This window comes from Rhinolophus sinicus, chromosome 16, assembly GCF_057876585.1.
Source record: "Rhinolophus sinicus isolate RSI-liver-muscle chromosome 16, RSI-T2T, whole genome shotgun sequence".
NCBI lineage: Eukaryota > Metazoa > Chordata > Mammalia > Chiroptera > Rhinolophidae > Rhinolophus > Rhinolophus sinicus.
In genome coordinates this window covers 60,379,141-60,395,388 of record NC_142516.1, presented here as the reverse complement: position 1 = coordinate 60,395,388, position 16,248 = coordinate 60,379,141, and positions in this window count along the sequence as shown.

Here is a 16,248-nt window from a genome sequence, read left to right as displayed (position 1 = left end):
GTGTGAAATGCATACATATTTAATAAGTGAAATGCATACATATAACTGACATTTTAATCTCTTTAGACATTTGTTGATCAGATACATAGCTAGGAAACAGCTTCCAAAACATTAAATAGACAATGCTTTATACTGTTCTTTCAGGAGTACAGGATTTTTTCCAGATTGTTTCTCCTTCCCCAGACCAATTATTTACATATTTTTTTTCTTTATATATCAGATTGCTTCTCATTGTGGTACTTTTTGTCTTTTATACATCTTCTTAGATTTAGTTACTTCAGAATGTTGAACTTGAAATGTAATGAAAAGGACACATCAGAAGTTACCATGAAGGAGATTATGTTCGGTGTTGAGCAGTTGCTGTCTGACCTGGATGGTGCTAAAGTCCATTCCAGTCTGTTTATAACGTCATAACTACAGAAAGAAATGGTGCAAGGACGATTTAGTGGATTGAAAAGACCGAGCAGTTCTTGGCCTAATCCACCCAAAGGGACATGTGGATCTAGCTTTGGAGGAAGTCCAACCCCCATTCTGTCCAGTTTACAAATGTGGCAGCACAGTAATACTGTGATGTGAGTTTGCATGGAACAATCAAAGCAGCCACCTTACTTATAATTCAGTCTGCCTACAGATTGGATATTTAATAGGAAAACGCAAGATACTTTAATAGCAAGCTTCATTAGGTAAAACTTGCATATTAATATACAATATACCCTGTATGTTAATCCAGTAGTTCTTAGAAACCTATAACTTAAATGATGAATATACGGGATGCTGGCATACCCCGTGGGAGCTTTTGTTTTATAGCTACTTAGTATTTTCTGGTAAATTGGTTTTAATTATTGGTAGTCTGTTTGGTACGACTTAGGAAAAAAAGTTGGTCTCAGTGTAACAGAACTGGTATATCATTTCAGTTTTAAAGGAATTCTATTATTTTGAAATGCTGGAAGGTCTTCCTCAATTAGAAGTGATGACCCTCCCTACTTTGGAAATCATGCAGACATTTTAATTTATTTTTATCTTCATTGGAGCCAAGGGTTCAGGTGGCAATTTGGGGCATAGTAAATGAGTTTAAACACTTTTCATTAATTCACTTTTTCCTGAAGTGATTTTATTCTTCATAGTAGACAATTGGCTTTCTGTACAATGATTTGTTTTTTAAGAAAATAATTTACATTAAAAGAGAGATTATAGTAAACATTATAAATCTTAGGTTATCGAATTAATGGCTTAAGGGGAAGCAGTACTGTTGGGTTCTGTTTAATAATATGTCCAGAAGGAGGACACATGTGTTTCACTGCTACATGCCGTCCAGAAAAATTACTTGATTCTCAACAATATTTTGCATTTTAATGAAATGTTAAGAGGAAAATTTTCTGAGTAGTTAATTATTTATTTTTCCCCCTTTGCTGACTATTGACATCCAAACACCTGAATGAATACCAGATGACTCATTTGTATACTAGTGTTTTAAAATGTTTTATTTGCAAATGTTCACCGAACTCTTGAATTTTTTGATGCAAGTTGCTAAATCATATGTAAAGGCAAATATATATATTTAATAAGTGAGAGTGTTATTTTATTACTGAAATTTATTTCCAAATCAAATTTATTTTGTAGGTACTTCACTTGGGACGTTTTGCTTTGCCTTAAAATACACAAACAAAATAAACCTGTCTTGTGATCCGATCACCTAAAAATCCTTATGTTACCTTGTCATGTAGGGGAATTTTGAAATTCTTTGATAATGTGTATTTTTCATTTTTCTTTGAATTAAAAATAGTTAAAGGCCATAGTGTTTCGTAAATCAGTGTATGGTTTCCTGTTGAATTATCAAAGCTACCTGTATATACTTTGTAATTCAGTGTTTTATTAGTAAAAATTGTCAGCATTTTGTCTCACTCATTACATTTGAACTTAGTCTTCTATATTTCCCATTCCCAGTGGTCACAGTTTTACAGAGCAAAACATTTTTAGAAATTGAAGATGTGTGAGTTCTATGTAAGATAAATGTGTCAGTAGCATCCATCTGCTGATGGCATTGGATCTGGTACCAGAAAGTGAAATAGATTGTTGCTATAAAAGCATTTTATCAGTATAAGTCAGGAAGGAAGAAGAAAACTGTGAACTCATATTTTTAATATAAAAACTGTGTTCCCAATGAGTATTTGCTTGCTGATTTTGTGTTAAGATTCTTATCATCTATGATTTGTAAGCTAATGCTGATATGAGATCTAAATTTTCATCTGAAGAGAACAGTTCCTGTAGCCTATTTTTAACGTTAAGCCATTTTGAAAACAGATGTCATCTTAGAAATTGTATTTTCAAGTGCAAACAAATCATCCCAACTTGAAAGTCAATGTTTTATTTTTTATTCTTTAGTTTTATAGAATACTCTGCATTATTAGATGCATGTTTAAGTTGCCAGATGTTCTCAGAATTCTATATTTTCATATTGCTACGACTGGTTTACCTACAATGTGCACTTGAATTGTAATTTAAATAAATTACACTTGATGGAATTACAGTCTTATTCTGTTTGGTCTACATGTGAAAGATGTACACAGCATCTATTTTGTTAATCTTTAATTGCAGTGTAATGTACACCTGAATTTTTGTCTGGTAAGGCTTTTTCTTTTTTACAAACCTTTACAGGCACGCGTGAAGGCCCTTCTTTGTGCCACGTTCTTGGCTGAGCACCGGGCATGAAGAGATAAATGGGATGGTACAGTTTTCTTGAGGCAGGAGTGCCGCCTTGTTCGTTTTTTTTATGATCTAATAGCTTTTTATAATCCAAATAGATTTGGATTAGCTGCTACTAGGTTTAGTTTAAGGAGGAATCTTTAGCATTCAGTGTAACACAGTGGGAAAAAAAATTGGTCGCTGGAAATCAAAAGGTCTATTTTAGGCTGAGCTGGGCTGGGTAGTGGCATGCAATCCACCCCCTCCAGCAATTTCTCTGAACTTTGCCTCAGTAAATTGGGGACAATTCCGTGACCTTATTCAGCTTTAAGGAGGAGGTATGCAAAACCCACAAAGCGTAAAAGACTTTTTCCTACTCCTCCCTAATATGAGTTAGGGCACACTAACATCTGTCACAAACCAGGTTCCTGCCTGTGGATGGCTTTTCATGTTGTGTTTCAGTAACCCAGGTTCTCGCAGTATGCCATCTTCAATGCATGGCTACTAAAGTCACTCTGCTCTTCTGCATTGAGTTGCTGAAGGGGAAAAAAACGAGGGTTGTGTGAGGGAGCTGGGGCCTATAATTTGTTCACATTCTGTTGGCTAGCACTCAAGTCAACTTGTTCAGCCTAATGACAAAAGAGGCAGAGAAATGTATGTGTTTCCCCGAAAATAAGACGTAGCTGGGCAATCAGCTCTAATGTGTCTTTTGGAGCAAAAATTAATATAACACCCGGTATTATATTTTATATTACATTACATTACATTACATTACATTATATTATATTGTATTATGTAATGTTATGTTATATTATGTTATATTAAGACCCGATCTTATGGTAAAATAAGGCCCGGTCTTATATTAATTTTTGCTCCAAAAGACGCATTAGAGCTGATTGTCTGGCTGGGTTCTTATTTTCGGGGAAACACGGTAGTCTAGCTGTAGGCTCAGGAAGAAGAGAAAATGGGTGTGGTCAATAGCTTGTCTCTACCACATCCCTATCAGGGCTGGAGCCACCATGGTTTCCCCAGTGAATCCTATGCTTTCATGTTTGTCTTGGTTTTTGGCACGAGCAGCTTGGTGGATTTGTGAACACATTACTTACAACTCTTTGGGTTCAAAGTAAAGAAATCAACTTGAGCAAGTGTAAAAATAAAAACCTGAGGAGAACTATATTAAACAGATAAAGGAGAGAGTGTGTCTTGTAGAACCATGGGCAGGAATGTGGGATATAGGTGAATAATATTAAACTTAAAAAGGAGCTCTTCCGGTAAAATAATTAGGGCCTTTATCTGGCTTTTTGTAGACTTTCATATATCTAAAAGAAGCAAAGTGTCATTTGAGCTTTATAGGGGAAAGAAAAAGCCAAACATAAAATCTGAAATTTTAATTAAGAAAATTTGACGATGTTAAACAAGAAGCAGCTGTGAGGGGGAAGATCTGTGTGCATTTTTAGCCCCACTTTGAAAGGCTCAGATTTTCTCTGGAGCAGAATACAGCAAATTGTCACAAATCTTTTTTTTTCTGAGAAACCAGTTATATCAACATTACTGCATGCCACTGCTACAGCCAGCGTGCCCAAAATAACATGAAAAGGACTACTGCAAATCTATTTATAATTAAGCCACTAATTATTGCATTTGTGATCATTTCCAAGAATTGTTCCTACCCGAATATGAAATAGAAAATAAAAAGAGCTCATTCTAGCCATGAAAGTTCCCATTTTCTTTTTCTTTTTTCTTCACTTAATGGTTTATGTTAGTAACCACTAATAGTTTTGAACAGAGCAAAATCATTTTAATAATATTTTGGAGACTATGTTTTTCTTTATTAAAAGAGGAAATGTTTTCCCTTTTTATTTTTTTTGCCCTGTGTCTGAGTTGTTTATTACACTAAAGCTTCTAAAACCCAGATTAGAAGTCTATGATCTTGTAACGTCCTGAGACACCAACTATTTCCTGAGTTCCTGTCCATTATCAGATAAAGATATCTTATTTTGGCAAAATATCTATTTGGCAAACTCTGTGTGAACAAGGAGATAAGAAGGATGATAATGGAACCAATGTAGGGACAGCGCTAAACACTTCCTTTTGTCCATAAAATGGCTTCTCTGAAAAGACATGGATTCCTTTATTCAAGGGAAGTAGATTTAAAAAAAATGACAACATAATTATTTAGGAAATCTCCCTTTATTTAGTATTTGTCCAGCGCCATCTTCCACTTTTCTTATAATCCTCTTACAAGTTACATCTATCAGCAGGCCATGTAAGTATTTATGGTGCTTGTTAATCTAGTAGAAAATATGTATATTCTGACATTCCAGTGCCTTGGGGCATTCTTTTATGCTAATCTTTGTCAGAAATTTATGCAAAACTTTAGTAAGAACCTATTACTAAACCTCATTCCTTCTCCACCCTTTCTCAACCAGGTAATTCTCCTACAGCCAAATCAGGCAAAGTTTGACACCAAAATGTGACTTACCGACAAGCTGGCAGAAAGATAAATGCTTCTTTTAAAAATCGCTGCATGATGTTCTCTGTCAATGAAACTGGCTCTTGGAAAGGAGCCTTACATTTGGAAACTTCTGGGAAGTTTCAGCTCACCTATAAAATAAAGATGGTTACTGATGTGATGCTCTTTTTGGCATCTAGTTTCATTCATTTTCAGGACCAGAATCTATCCCTCAGACATTTAGCAATCCGTATATGGAGTACTGGCCAGAGTATGGTTTAGTGTAGTGGTTCTCGCCTTCCACATATTAAATTCTACAAATCTTTTCTTTCTTTCTCTTTTTTTTTTTTTTTTGTGGGGTAGAGTGCAGTGGTGAGGAGGCACCAAGGCTATCTTATTACTATATTACTATATAAGGCTATATTATTGTTGTTTAAGCAGAAAATGAGATGGTAAGGGCCATGTGGAGGGATGGTTTTTCAGATTGGTATACCTCTCTGTGTTTCCAGGATGCCCTCCTCATCTTTCTAGATGAGTTCTATGTCCCTAAATGTAGTTTACTCAAACACATCAAAAAATAGTGTCTAAGATTTTGATTAGCAAAATCCATCACTGGATGCTCATTGTTGGGTGATGTTGTTGTGTAGAATATGGGGAGCAAGGGAGCACACATCCCCAATAATTGATGTTAAAACCCTGTGTCTGCCATTTGTTATCAAGCAGTAAGTGAATGCCAGATCAATAGAATCTCCCAGACGTAGAGTCCATTTTGTTCTCTCCTACTTATTCAACGTCTAAGCCACATGGAAACATAAACTCAACAACTGTTTTGTCTTCTGGATGAAATTTCTTTCCTCATATCCTCCATAATTATTTTTTGATTGCTATTTGATGCTCAATTTTCATTTCCCCTAAAAGTGATTATTGGAAGTCTTCCAAAATTTTAGGAAGCATGTAGGTTTGACTTCATCTTTTCCTTTCTCACCTGTTTCAGTATAAAGTTGGTGTCTTGATTTATTGGAGCTGTCTTCTGCCCTCTGAAGGAAGGGTCTATAAAGCTTAATCCAAAGGAAAAAGTCTCTTATACCAAGACCAGCAATTTCTGTCTCCAGACAGACTTGAGCAGCCAACCAGCTACCAGCTATCCTTCTTGCCTTTTGTTGGTCTTCCCATGAGTGTGGTGAGCAATCCCTGACTCTCCAGCTGCTTTTATCTCTGGCAGTAGCTGTTCCTTGGGGAGGACCTGAAGATGATGCTAAGGCTACTTCCTTTCCTATCTTTGTTGGATGTATAGCTACAGAATGACATACATAGTTCACAGTTGGAATTGGTGATTGCTCTCAGGCTGTGCTTCCAAGCTGTCCTCTGGAACAGTGACTGAGATGGTGCTTCCTTGTTCTGGGTTGTAGTTCAGACATTTATTTAATAAGGACCCTGAACATAGGATTTCACAGAACTAACTCTGTTAGACCGTGCCCTGGCACACACATTTACAAAGATAAGTCGTGCTTCTGGTCTTTACAGGCTGTGGATGATGAGTAAAAGGAAAGCTGGGAACTTTCTAGGGCCTTTCATCCCATCTTGAACTCCCTAAGTTTGGGACGGCAACTCGTGTCTAATGTAAATAATTGATGATTGCGGTGGTTGTTGTTTTTGTTGTTAAGCAAATGTATACTGTTCTGCTCTGTGATGTATTTTGTATACCAAATCGTTCAAGTCAGGCTGCGTGTGAATGATCAGACACCTACAGAGACAAGAAGCGCTTTAAATTGTAGGCAGTTATGCAAAATCAATCGAATAAAAACGGCTATTTATAGAAGAACACACAAATACCAAAAATGAAATGCTGAGAAAAGAGTAGAAAGTCTACAACTAGGACATTCCATCTTTTGGTTTAGAGAAAGGTCCTCATGTAACATTTCCTGTCAGTTGCCAATGGATATATAGTTTTAGTTCTTAGTCTCAAGGTTTCTGTTTTGAGCTAGTCTTTCTCAGAAAATGAAGTGTATCAGATACAAGTTAAGTAAAATAAATTTTATCACCATCTACCTTCACCAATGGAGAAAGGTGGAATGTAAGGAATAACACTCATAGCACTGACCCTTCAAGGTTAAGCATTGCACTGTGGAGCTCTGTGGGGGAAGGGGGCTTTCACCCACAAAACTGAGAAGTCTGCATTATCAGCCCCTTCTTCTCAGGGCGACAGTTCTGCCAGTGCACCTTTGGGCAGGTAACATTGCAGCATGGGTCAGAGCGTGAGTCTTATTTCAGGATGCCACCGGGGAGGAGGGCTGGAGGGTTCCTGTAAATGAGACTGACTACGGATTGTCACAGTACTTATTTAGAGTGGCTAGGTTTTCATAGGCCAGACCACAGGAGCACAAATACCCAAGCAATCCTCTCACAACCCAGTTTCACACCTAATTCAACCAAATTCAACTCACTGCATTTTAACAAACTTAAGGTATCGCTGCTATTTTTGTATACTAATGCCTATAGACTTAAATAAATTCAGAAGATTGCCAAAGGGAAAAGGGTACATTGCCAGGTAGCATTTCCTTGGAGTTCCAAAGCTCCACAGAGATTTGTTTTTTCCTTCCTAAGATCACTACCAATACAAAGTGTGTATACCTGTACATGCACATGTTCTTGTGTGCACAAAAGTGTACACACACACACACACACACATGGAGAGTCTCTTTGCCTTGTGCAGACACAATCTGATCATTCCAAGATTGAATGGGTTGCCCAATGGCTTTCCCACTTTCCCACCTGTCTTAAGGCTGCATGAAGTTCATGTCCAGAGGAGGCTGTCCTACTGAAAGTCTCCCTTTGGTTTTAGAGCTGTAGGAGCAGGAAGCTCAGGCAGGTACCTAAGTTTACTTTGTCAAACCTTCTGCTGTCCTCCAGCTGGAACAAAACACTGTAGTGCCTTCCTCTTTCAGAGTCATCGGAAATTTGATCTGCAGGGACAATTTGATGGCTACCTCTTGGTCCTCTGCATGATTACCTTTATTCTGAAAATTGGTAGAACTTTTGTAGTCTCTTGCAAGCAACCCTGGCAAAGCAACCCATGGGCATTCAATATGTGTTGACCAATTACTGGTATCAGCAGTCCTTTTCTGGACATACCTCTCCTTGGTGACTTCAAGTTGGGTTGCCTTCTGGGAGGACTACAGAGACTAGCTAGAAAAGAGAAGCCTAGAAGCCTCCTTCAGACTTGACAGATAACTAAGCCTGAGTGTAGGGAGGGGAAAGTGGCAAGCAGAGGCAGTTTCCACTCTAGGACAGCGGCCAGCCAAAATGGTTTCACGAGGCAAGCTGAATAGGCTCTTACGGGGATTGCTGAGGAGGTCATTTTTTGATTGTTGTTGCTGTTTGAGTATCAGTTGAGATTGAACAGAAATCATTCTAAGTACTCCAAGAAGAAAAGGATTTAATACAGGAAATTAGGTGCTTACAAAATCATTAGAGGGATGGGACAAGTAGGTTGTGACTCCGGAAGTGACTACAGAATATGGAAGAAGGGACCTACCAGGGGACATAATCAGGAAGGTGGAAAATCAAGAGACTACCACATTTAATCTTGAGTTAAAAAACGCATGCTGTGTCAGTGTAATCCTGGTATCAGAATATCATTTGCTCTCTAGATATGGTACACAGAGCTCTGCTGCAGAAATATCCCATGTTACCCACAACTTTGCTTGCCAGTAGGAACAGCCCAAAGTTGTAGGAAGATAGTGGTCTGCCTCATTGCTACTTTTAAATCTTCTGTGAGGGCATCTACCTGAATTTGTACCCAGCCCCAAAGCAGCAAGGGGATCTGGGAAATGTAGTTTTTAGCTTTCAAGCTTCAGTTCAGGAAAGCCTATTAGGAGGAGGTTAAGATGGAGCCGAGTAACAATTGTCTAGAATTCAAAACCCATCCAACTGTGAGCCCTGCCCCCTCAGCCTGGCAGCAGCTTCCCTAGCCAGGTGAGGTGTGAGCTCACCGGGCACGTGTGCCTGAAGTACCAGGGCAGGTCACGTCAGGCCACTCGATGGCTGGGATAACCGTGAGGATGAAGTTTGAGGCAGTAACTGCTGTGAGGATGGCAGCCTCCAGCTGGGTGAGTAAGAAGCAGCAACAAAGCCCTTAAGTGGGCGGTTTCAGTGACTTCTGCACCTTTCTTGGTACTGGAAGTCCCCATCTTGCCATGCTCTTTCCGGTAGCAGCTTTGAAGAAGAAGCATGGACAGGCAGTTGGGAGGAGACTAACTTCTCTCCAGAAGTGTTGGTTACTACAGCCATTGTGTGGGCGTTTTTGTAAACGCTTGAGTGGACAGATGGGGAATGGGTACCTCTGGAACCTACAGTTCCCCTGGTGGTGCTGATGGCTCAGGACCAGCCTCCAGCACCATGAGGTGTGAGTGGTGGGGGGTGACCTGTGGGGGGTTCGTGGGAGTTAGTGGTCCTGATGAGCCTTCTCAAAGAGGGTGAGTCATTATGGACTGGCCTCTCCTAGCACCCTGACATTTCCCTCTGGCTATTAAGTCTGGCTATTAAGTCTTGGCCCTGGCTATGGGGCAGAAAACTGTGTGATCACATCGGGAGAGTCACTTCCTGGTTGGACCTTCATGTAAGATCATGTCAATGGCTGCTTTAAAATCTCCAGGGGTTTCCTATTTGCATGAAGCAAAAGTCCAAGCTCCTTAGACAGCTATGTACTCAGGGCCCTATGTACTCAGGGCCCTATGTACTCAGGGCCCTATGTACTCAGGGCCCTATGTACTCAGGGCCTTGACTAAGTCTGACTTGAACTCCTTCTATTCTTCCTTGCTCACTGTGTACCAGCCACACTCACCTTCTCCCTGTCGCTTCCACATGCCAACTCCTGTTTACCTCAGAGCTTTTGTTCTCATTTGCTGTACCCGGAGTAGTCTTCCCTTAGGTCCGTGCTTGGTGAACTTCCTCTCATCTACAGATTTTTGCAGATTTCACCTCCTCAGGAGTGAGATATTCTAGTTACTCCCGTAAGAAATGGGTGAGTACTATGTGAGGAAAGTTAACGTCAGTTTAGTGGGAGGTATAGAAGATTTAAATGAAAGCAGAGATACACTATGTTTGTGTAGTGAAAGATGAAGTATTGCAAATTAATTTCTCACTTGCAATCAAAATACCAGTGACATGACAAAATGATTCTAAAGGTGATAGTGAAAAATGAGGCAATAATAGTTGAGAAATTAAGAGAGGAAAAATTAAAGACGACTTACCCTGTGCTAACGAGCTAATAAAACTAATGAGCTAATAAAACATAAGGCTACTAAAATTGAAAATGTTTGTATTTGCAAAAGAAGTGACAGGACAGTGGTAAAGATTAGAGAGCCCTAAACCAATCCTTGTATAAATAGGAATTTAAATGTAGATAAAGAAAGAATCACAAACCAGTGGGAAAGTGATTATGAAACCAAAATATTGGGGTTTCACTCCAAGGTATATACCCAAGATAATTAAAAATATATGTCCACACAGAAACTTGTGCGTGAATGTTTATGGCAGTATTAATAATAGTCAAAAAGTGGAAATAACCCAAATGTCCATCAACTGTTGAGTGGATAAAATGTGGTATACTGATACAGTGGACTATTACTCAGACAAAAAGAAATGAAGTACTGATACATACCACACAATGGATGAATCTTGAAACTATGCTAAGCGAAAGAAGCCAGACACAAAAGCCACATCTTGCATGATTTCATTATTATGAAATGTCCAGAATAGGCAGAAAGTAGCTTAACGGTCACCAGAAGCTGGAGGAGGGGAAAATGAGGAGTGACTCCTAACAGGTATAGGGTTTCTTACCTATTCTCCTAATAGGTAAGTGGAGGAGTGACGCTGGAAAACATTTGGAATTAGGTAGCGGTGACTGTTGCACATAATGTTTAACATAATGTGAATATATTTTACTAAAACCACCGAATTGTCCACTGCCAAATAGTGACTTTTATGTTATATGAATTATATCTCAAAAAAAAGTATGAGGGAAATTGATTATGCAGATAATATCAAGTGAGGTCTGTACATCAAAATAAATCCTAGATGAGCTACATTATTGCATAAAATGTACATGAATACTGAACTGCTTTAAGGATTAAGAACTTTACACATAAAAGTAGAAGGTGAAACCTTAAAGGAAAATATCAGTAGATTTAACTACACAAAAATGAAAATCTTTTTATGCCAAAACAGATCATAAAATCAAAAAGTAATAATTTGGAATAATTTTTTTCATAAATATGGCAGGAATGAGATTAATAGTCTTAATATTTAAAAATCTCAATAATAATTATAAGAAAAATTCTAAGACCCTGGCAGAAAAAAGAATGGACACAGGCAATTCATAAAGGAAGAAGTAAAAATCACCAACAACATGTCGAAAGTGAAATACAAAATTTAAACTATGAGGTACTCTTTCCTTATACCAGATTAATAGTGCCTCCATTTCACAGGTAACATGATGTTTTTCTCATTGGAAGCAAAATATGAGTCAAATTTACAAACAAGTTGTGAAACAGGAGGTACACCTATATAGATGCTAGGTGGGTATGTGCCATGCTATTTATTTAAAAAACATTCCAATGTGCATGTTTCCTACCGTTTAGATTTAATTATTAAAATGTAACTTGATGGAAGCTTGTGTTTTATCTTATCAAGTCCTAATGTATTTTTCATAAACTTTAATATATATTAACAAAGGTTTAACATAATTGATTATAATACATATATATTTTTTCATAAAATCGGCAGAAACTATCACTTATAAGAAATGCTAACATTTGACAGTGCTCTCAATACTATTAGGATTCCTATTTTTTTCTTTCTCTTTTATGTTGGCAGTAGACCAACCATACTAGACCTATTTTTAACGGAGACAACAAAGACGCAATCCTACAAAAGTCCCATTTCCCCAGCCATCTTCAGGCTCCGCAGAAGTGGAGTGACGCTGGAGTCAGTGATGGAGAATTAGAAACGAATAAAGATGAACTGTGCTGCTCCCTCCCCACGCTCCTTTCCCTGTAGAGTCACCTCGTCACATCCACTGTGACTCACACAAGCTCACCTCAGACCCAGGAAAATTGGGGGGTAGTTCTACCCTGTGTTAAAAGTGACTCAGGAAATTCCTTTCATTAGGTAGGGGACATTAAATCATGCATAAACATTTTATGATTTGATTTGAACACTGTCTCATTGTGAATGGCCTGTTGTGTTTCAGTGTAAAAGCAACTCTTCTTTGCCAGAAACAAAGTTCCAGAATGGGGTCTGACTTGCCTAATTCTGAGAAAGGGGCTCCAGGAAGGTGTTGTGAGCATGGCGGGTGTGGATATCTACACAAAGTTTGGGAAAAGCAAGAAGCAGCCCTTTGTCTATTTCTAGTCCTTGCTGTCTTGCGAAGGCTGCATCAGGATAATAAGGCTGTTCTATCCGAAAACTGCACTAATTAGTTGCAATTTCTCAGCATCTCTGGACCACTTCTGAAAACTAATTACTAAGAACCAGAGTGTAAGAGAATACATACCCTGCGGATAAGTAGTTAACACACACACCTCTCACAGGCATTGATGGGATAGGCTACTTAATTTCCCCAAAGAGGATGCACTGGGTTTTCCCCTCCCATCTTTTAAGTTTTTCTTTTTTAACAGCTTTGTTAATTTAGGTTAAGTGGTTTGGTTGTCATGGAAACCAGTATTCCTCTCAGGCTGATTGTGTCAAAGGCATCATTAATCTGTTTTCTCAACTGCCTCTTCCTCATCCATCTAATTGCAGTTCCCCCTCGCCCTCCCCTTTGGATGACATCATTTTGGACATTTTTAGGACACCATATGTGAGAGTTAGCACAATTTATTTTCTATTCAAATTTCATATCACCGTTAATTGTCATAATCCCACCCCAAAGGAGGAAGAGGGCTCCCCCATATGGGGGCATAATATCTCCAAAGGTGAGGTTGAAAGTCACTTAATTTAATACACCTCAGGTGCAGTTTTGCATCCCAAATAAAGGAGGTTTTCAATGCCTTGCCTCTATTTCTTTCTCATCTCCTACGTATGTTTTCCTTTTAGGATACCAAATAACTGTTTTTGATGTTGTTCTGGGAACCATGATCTTTGAAAGAATAATGAAGAACCTGACCCATGGATAGGCAGGGAGGAAGGCGGATGATAAGGGTAACAGTATGATCACCATCCTACTAAGCTGGCCTTGAACCTGGTGAGGGAGTATGCAGCCCAGTATATTGTCTGTTCTTTTCAGCAAATGCACTTGGTGCAAAAGGCTGCGTCCTTTGCATCCTTTCGCCCTGATGTCCATTTTGACATAAACCTGACCAACAAGGCACATACAGTGTGTGACAGTGGTTATTTGTCCCTTTCAGCTTTGGTCCATGGAAAAATTCTCAACTGATTTGTTCTCTTCTGCCTTGGTCAGTGGGCACGATTTTTCCTGCACACTCCCCATCTCCACAGAAGGTTTTCAGATGCCCTACCGTTATTATGATGGGTGTGGGAGCATGCAGTGTGTTTTGACTGTGGGTGTAGTACAGGTCAGTGGGGTGCAGCACTTGACAATTTAACATGTGACTTATCTACTCTGCTTCCTGGTCCTCTCAATGGGAGAATTTCAAAAATTGTTGGCGGCTTTACTCTTGGGAAAACCAAGTCTCTTCTTTTCCCTATTTTGCTACTGCTTTTATGGGGCGGTGCTGAAAAACTGGTAAATAATGTTTATTTACGCTGTACATGCAGTGACATCACTTATCATAAATTATGTATTAGGATCGGTTTTTTTCCTTCTCATTTCATAACAGCAGACACAAATTATATTCCTAACACATTTTTTGATATCTATTTGATTCCAAAGGTTCACATCCTTTTCTCATCTATTCCTTAGGCAGCATGCATTGTTTTTTCCTCTATGACCTGGTATTTTTCCATCAAGACATTTATTATAGCATACATACAATTTAATTGTAATTAATTTGAAAGTACCGTGTTTCCCGGAAAATAAGACCTAGCCGGACCATCAGTTCTAATTTGAAGCAAAAATTAATATAAGACCCGGTATTATATATTATATTATGTTATGTTATGTTATGTTATGTTATGTTATGTTATGTTATGTTGTTATGTTATGTTATATTATATTATTATAAAGACCCAGTCTTATATTATATTGAAATAAGACTGCATCTTATATTAATTTTTGCTCCAAAAAACGCATTAGAGCTGATGGTCCGGCTAGGTCTTATTTTCGGGGAAACACTGTATGTCTCTTCGAAACATGAGTTATTTGAATCACATTTCTTATCTTTATGCCCAGCAGTGTCTGACTCATATTATTTAGTCAAATTATTTGTTGGATAAATAAATGGTGACTTAAGACCAAAGCAATTTTGATGATAGCTATATCAGTTTACAATAAGAAAAATGTTCATTGGTCTGGATTGTCAACAACGGTGGCAGAGCTGATTAGATTTAATGTGTTATCTCTGAAAGAAGTATTTCTATTTTAGACCAAAGGCAATGTGTAAGAAAACTACACAAAGCCAGTTGGTGGCTGTCTGAGTTCTTTCAGACTGCTGTAACAGAATAGCGTAGGCAGGGTGTCTTATAAGCAACGGAAATTCATGTCTCATAGCTCTGGACGCTGGGAAGTCAAGGATCAAGGTGCCAGCACAGTCTATGGATAGTGAGGGCCCACTTCCTAGTTTATAGATGGAGTCTTTTTGCTGTGTCCTCACGTGATGGAAAGGACAAGGGAGCTTTCTGGGTCTCTTTTATCCCATTAGTGAGAGCTCCACTCTCATGACCTAAGCTCCTTCCAAATATCCCACCTACAAATAACATCATATGGGGAGGGGGGTTAGGTTTCAACATATGAATTTTGTGTGGGGGGAAACAAACATTTTATCTATAGCAGTGGCTAAGATTTTTGCTTCTGCAATTTCAAGTTAAACAGATTTAGTGACATTCGTTTGGATATGGGACATGAGAGAGGACATAGAATGACTCCTAGGTATCTGACTTAGGTTCCTGTGGGAGGAAGCTGGCAATATGGGGGAGGGCAGATTTGGCAGGGTGGGACAGGGAAGATGGGCGAGTGGGCTTGAATGTGTGCAGTCTAAACAGCCTGACTCTAAACAGGCACCGGTACAGAATGAATTGCGTCTTTCTGAATAGAAGACAAAGGAATCCATAGGTGGAGTCTTGAATGCAACTCAGATGGTTGTCTTGAATGTAAATATATGGAAGCAAAGTGTCCAATAGCTCATAGTTCCAAGCAAGAAGTCCCTTCTCTATGGGGGCTATTGAGCATTGGCGAGAAATAGGAAAATAGGCGGCAAGAGTATTTAGAAATTAGAGCAGTATGAAGCAATTCAGATTAGTAAGTAAGACTCAATAATTTAAGAAAAATCAAGACTCTTTTTATGCTTAGGAAATCACTCAAATAAGTTCTGTGACATTTCTTTTTAAATTAAAGAAGGGCAGAAACCAAAGGCAATTAACTCTGTCCTCTTTCCTCTGCGTGGATTTCCCTTTTTGTCTTTATGCATCAGGGCCTCTCTTTGCACACTGATTCCATTCTTCTCTCTCCTGGCCAGCTTTGTCTTTGTCTTCACATGCCCTGATTCCTCAGAACTTTACTGTGTACAGGGCCCACTTCATGGGATACTTCCATCTTAACTCTCCAGATAAATGGCATTATTTTTTATCCTCCCAGTTCTGGGATTCTCAGGAGAGAATGCTTATTGTCCGTTTCATTTTTAAAGTTGTGGTTCAGGGGTACAGGCAGGGTTACCTTGCTGCCACGCATTTATCAGGTGTGTGAGTGAGGGGACTGCTGGGTAGACCATGGAAAACAAATCTCACCTAAAACTTCACTTGGAGACATGCTACACCCCTTGCAATCAAAATAATTGACATTTCCGTAGCTACTTCCCCTGTAGAAACAAGGATTTATGTCACAGTAGTTCTTTTGTCATAATTTTTAATGTAGTGAGCAATGTAAGCTTTGAGTGGAGGTGGTTAAATATTAACATTTCTCCTTCCCATCCCCTCCGTCCCCCAGAACTCATGTAATA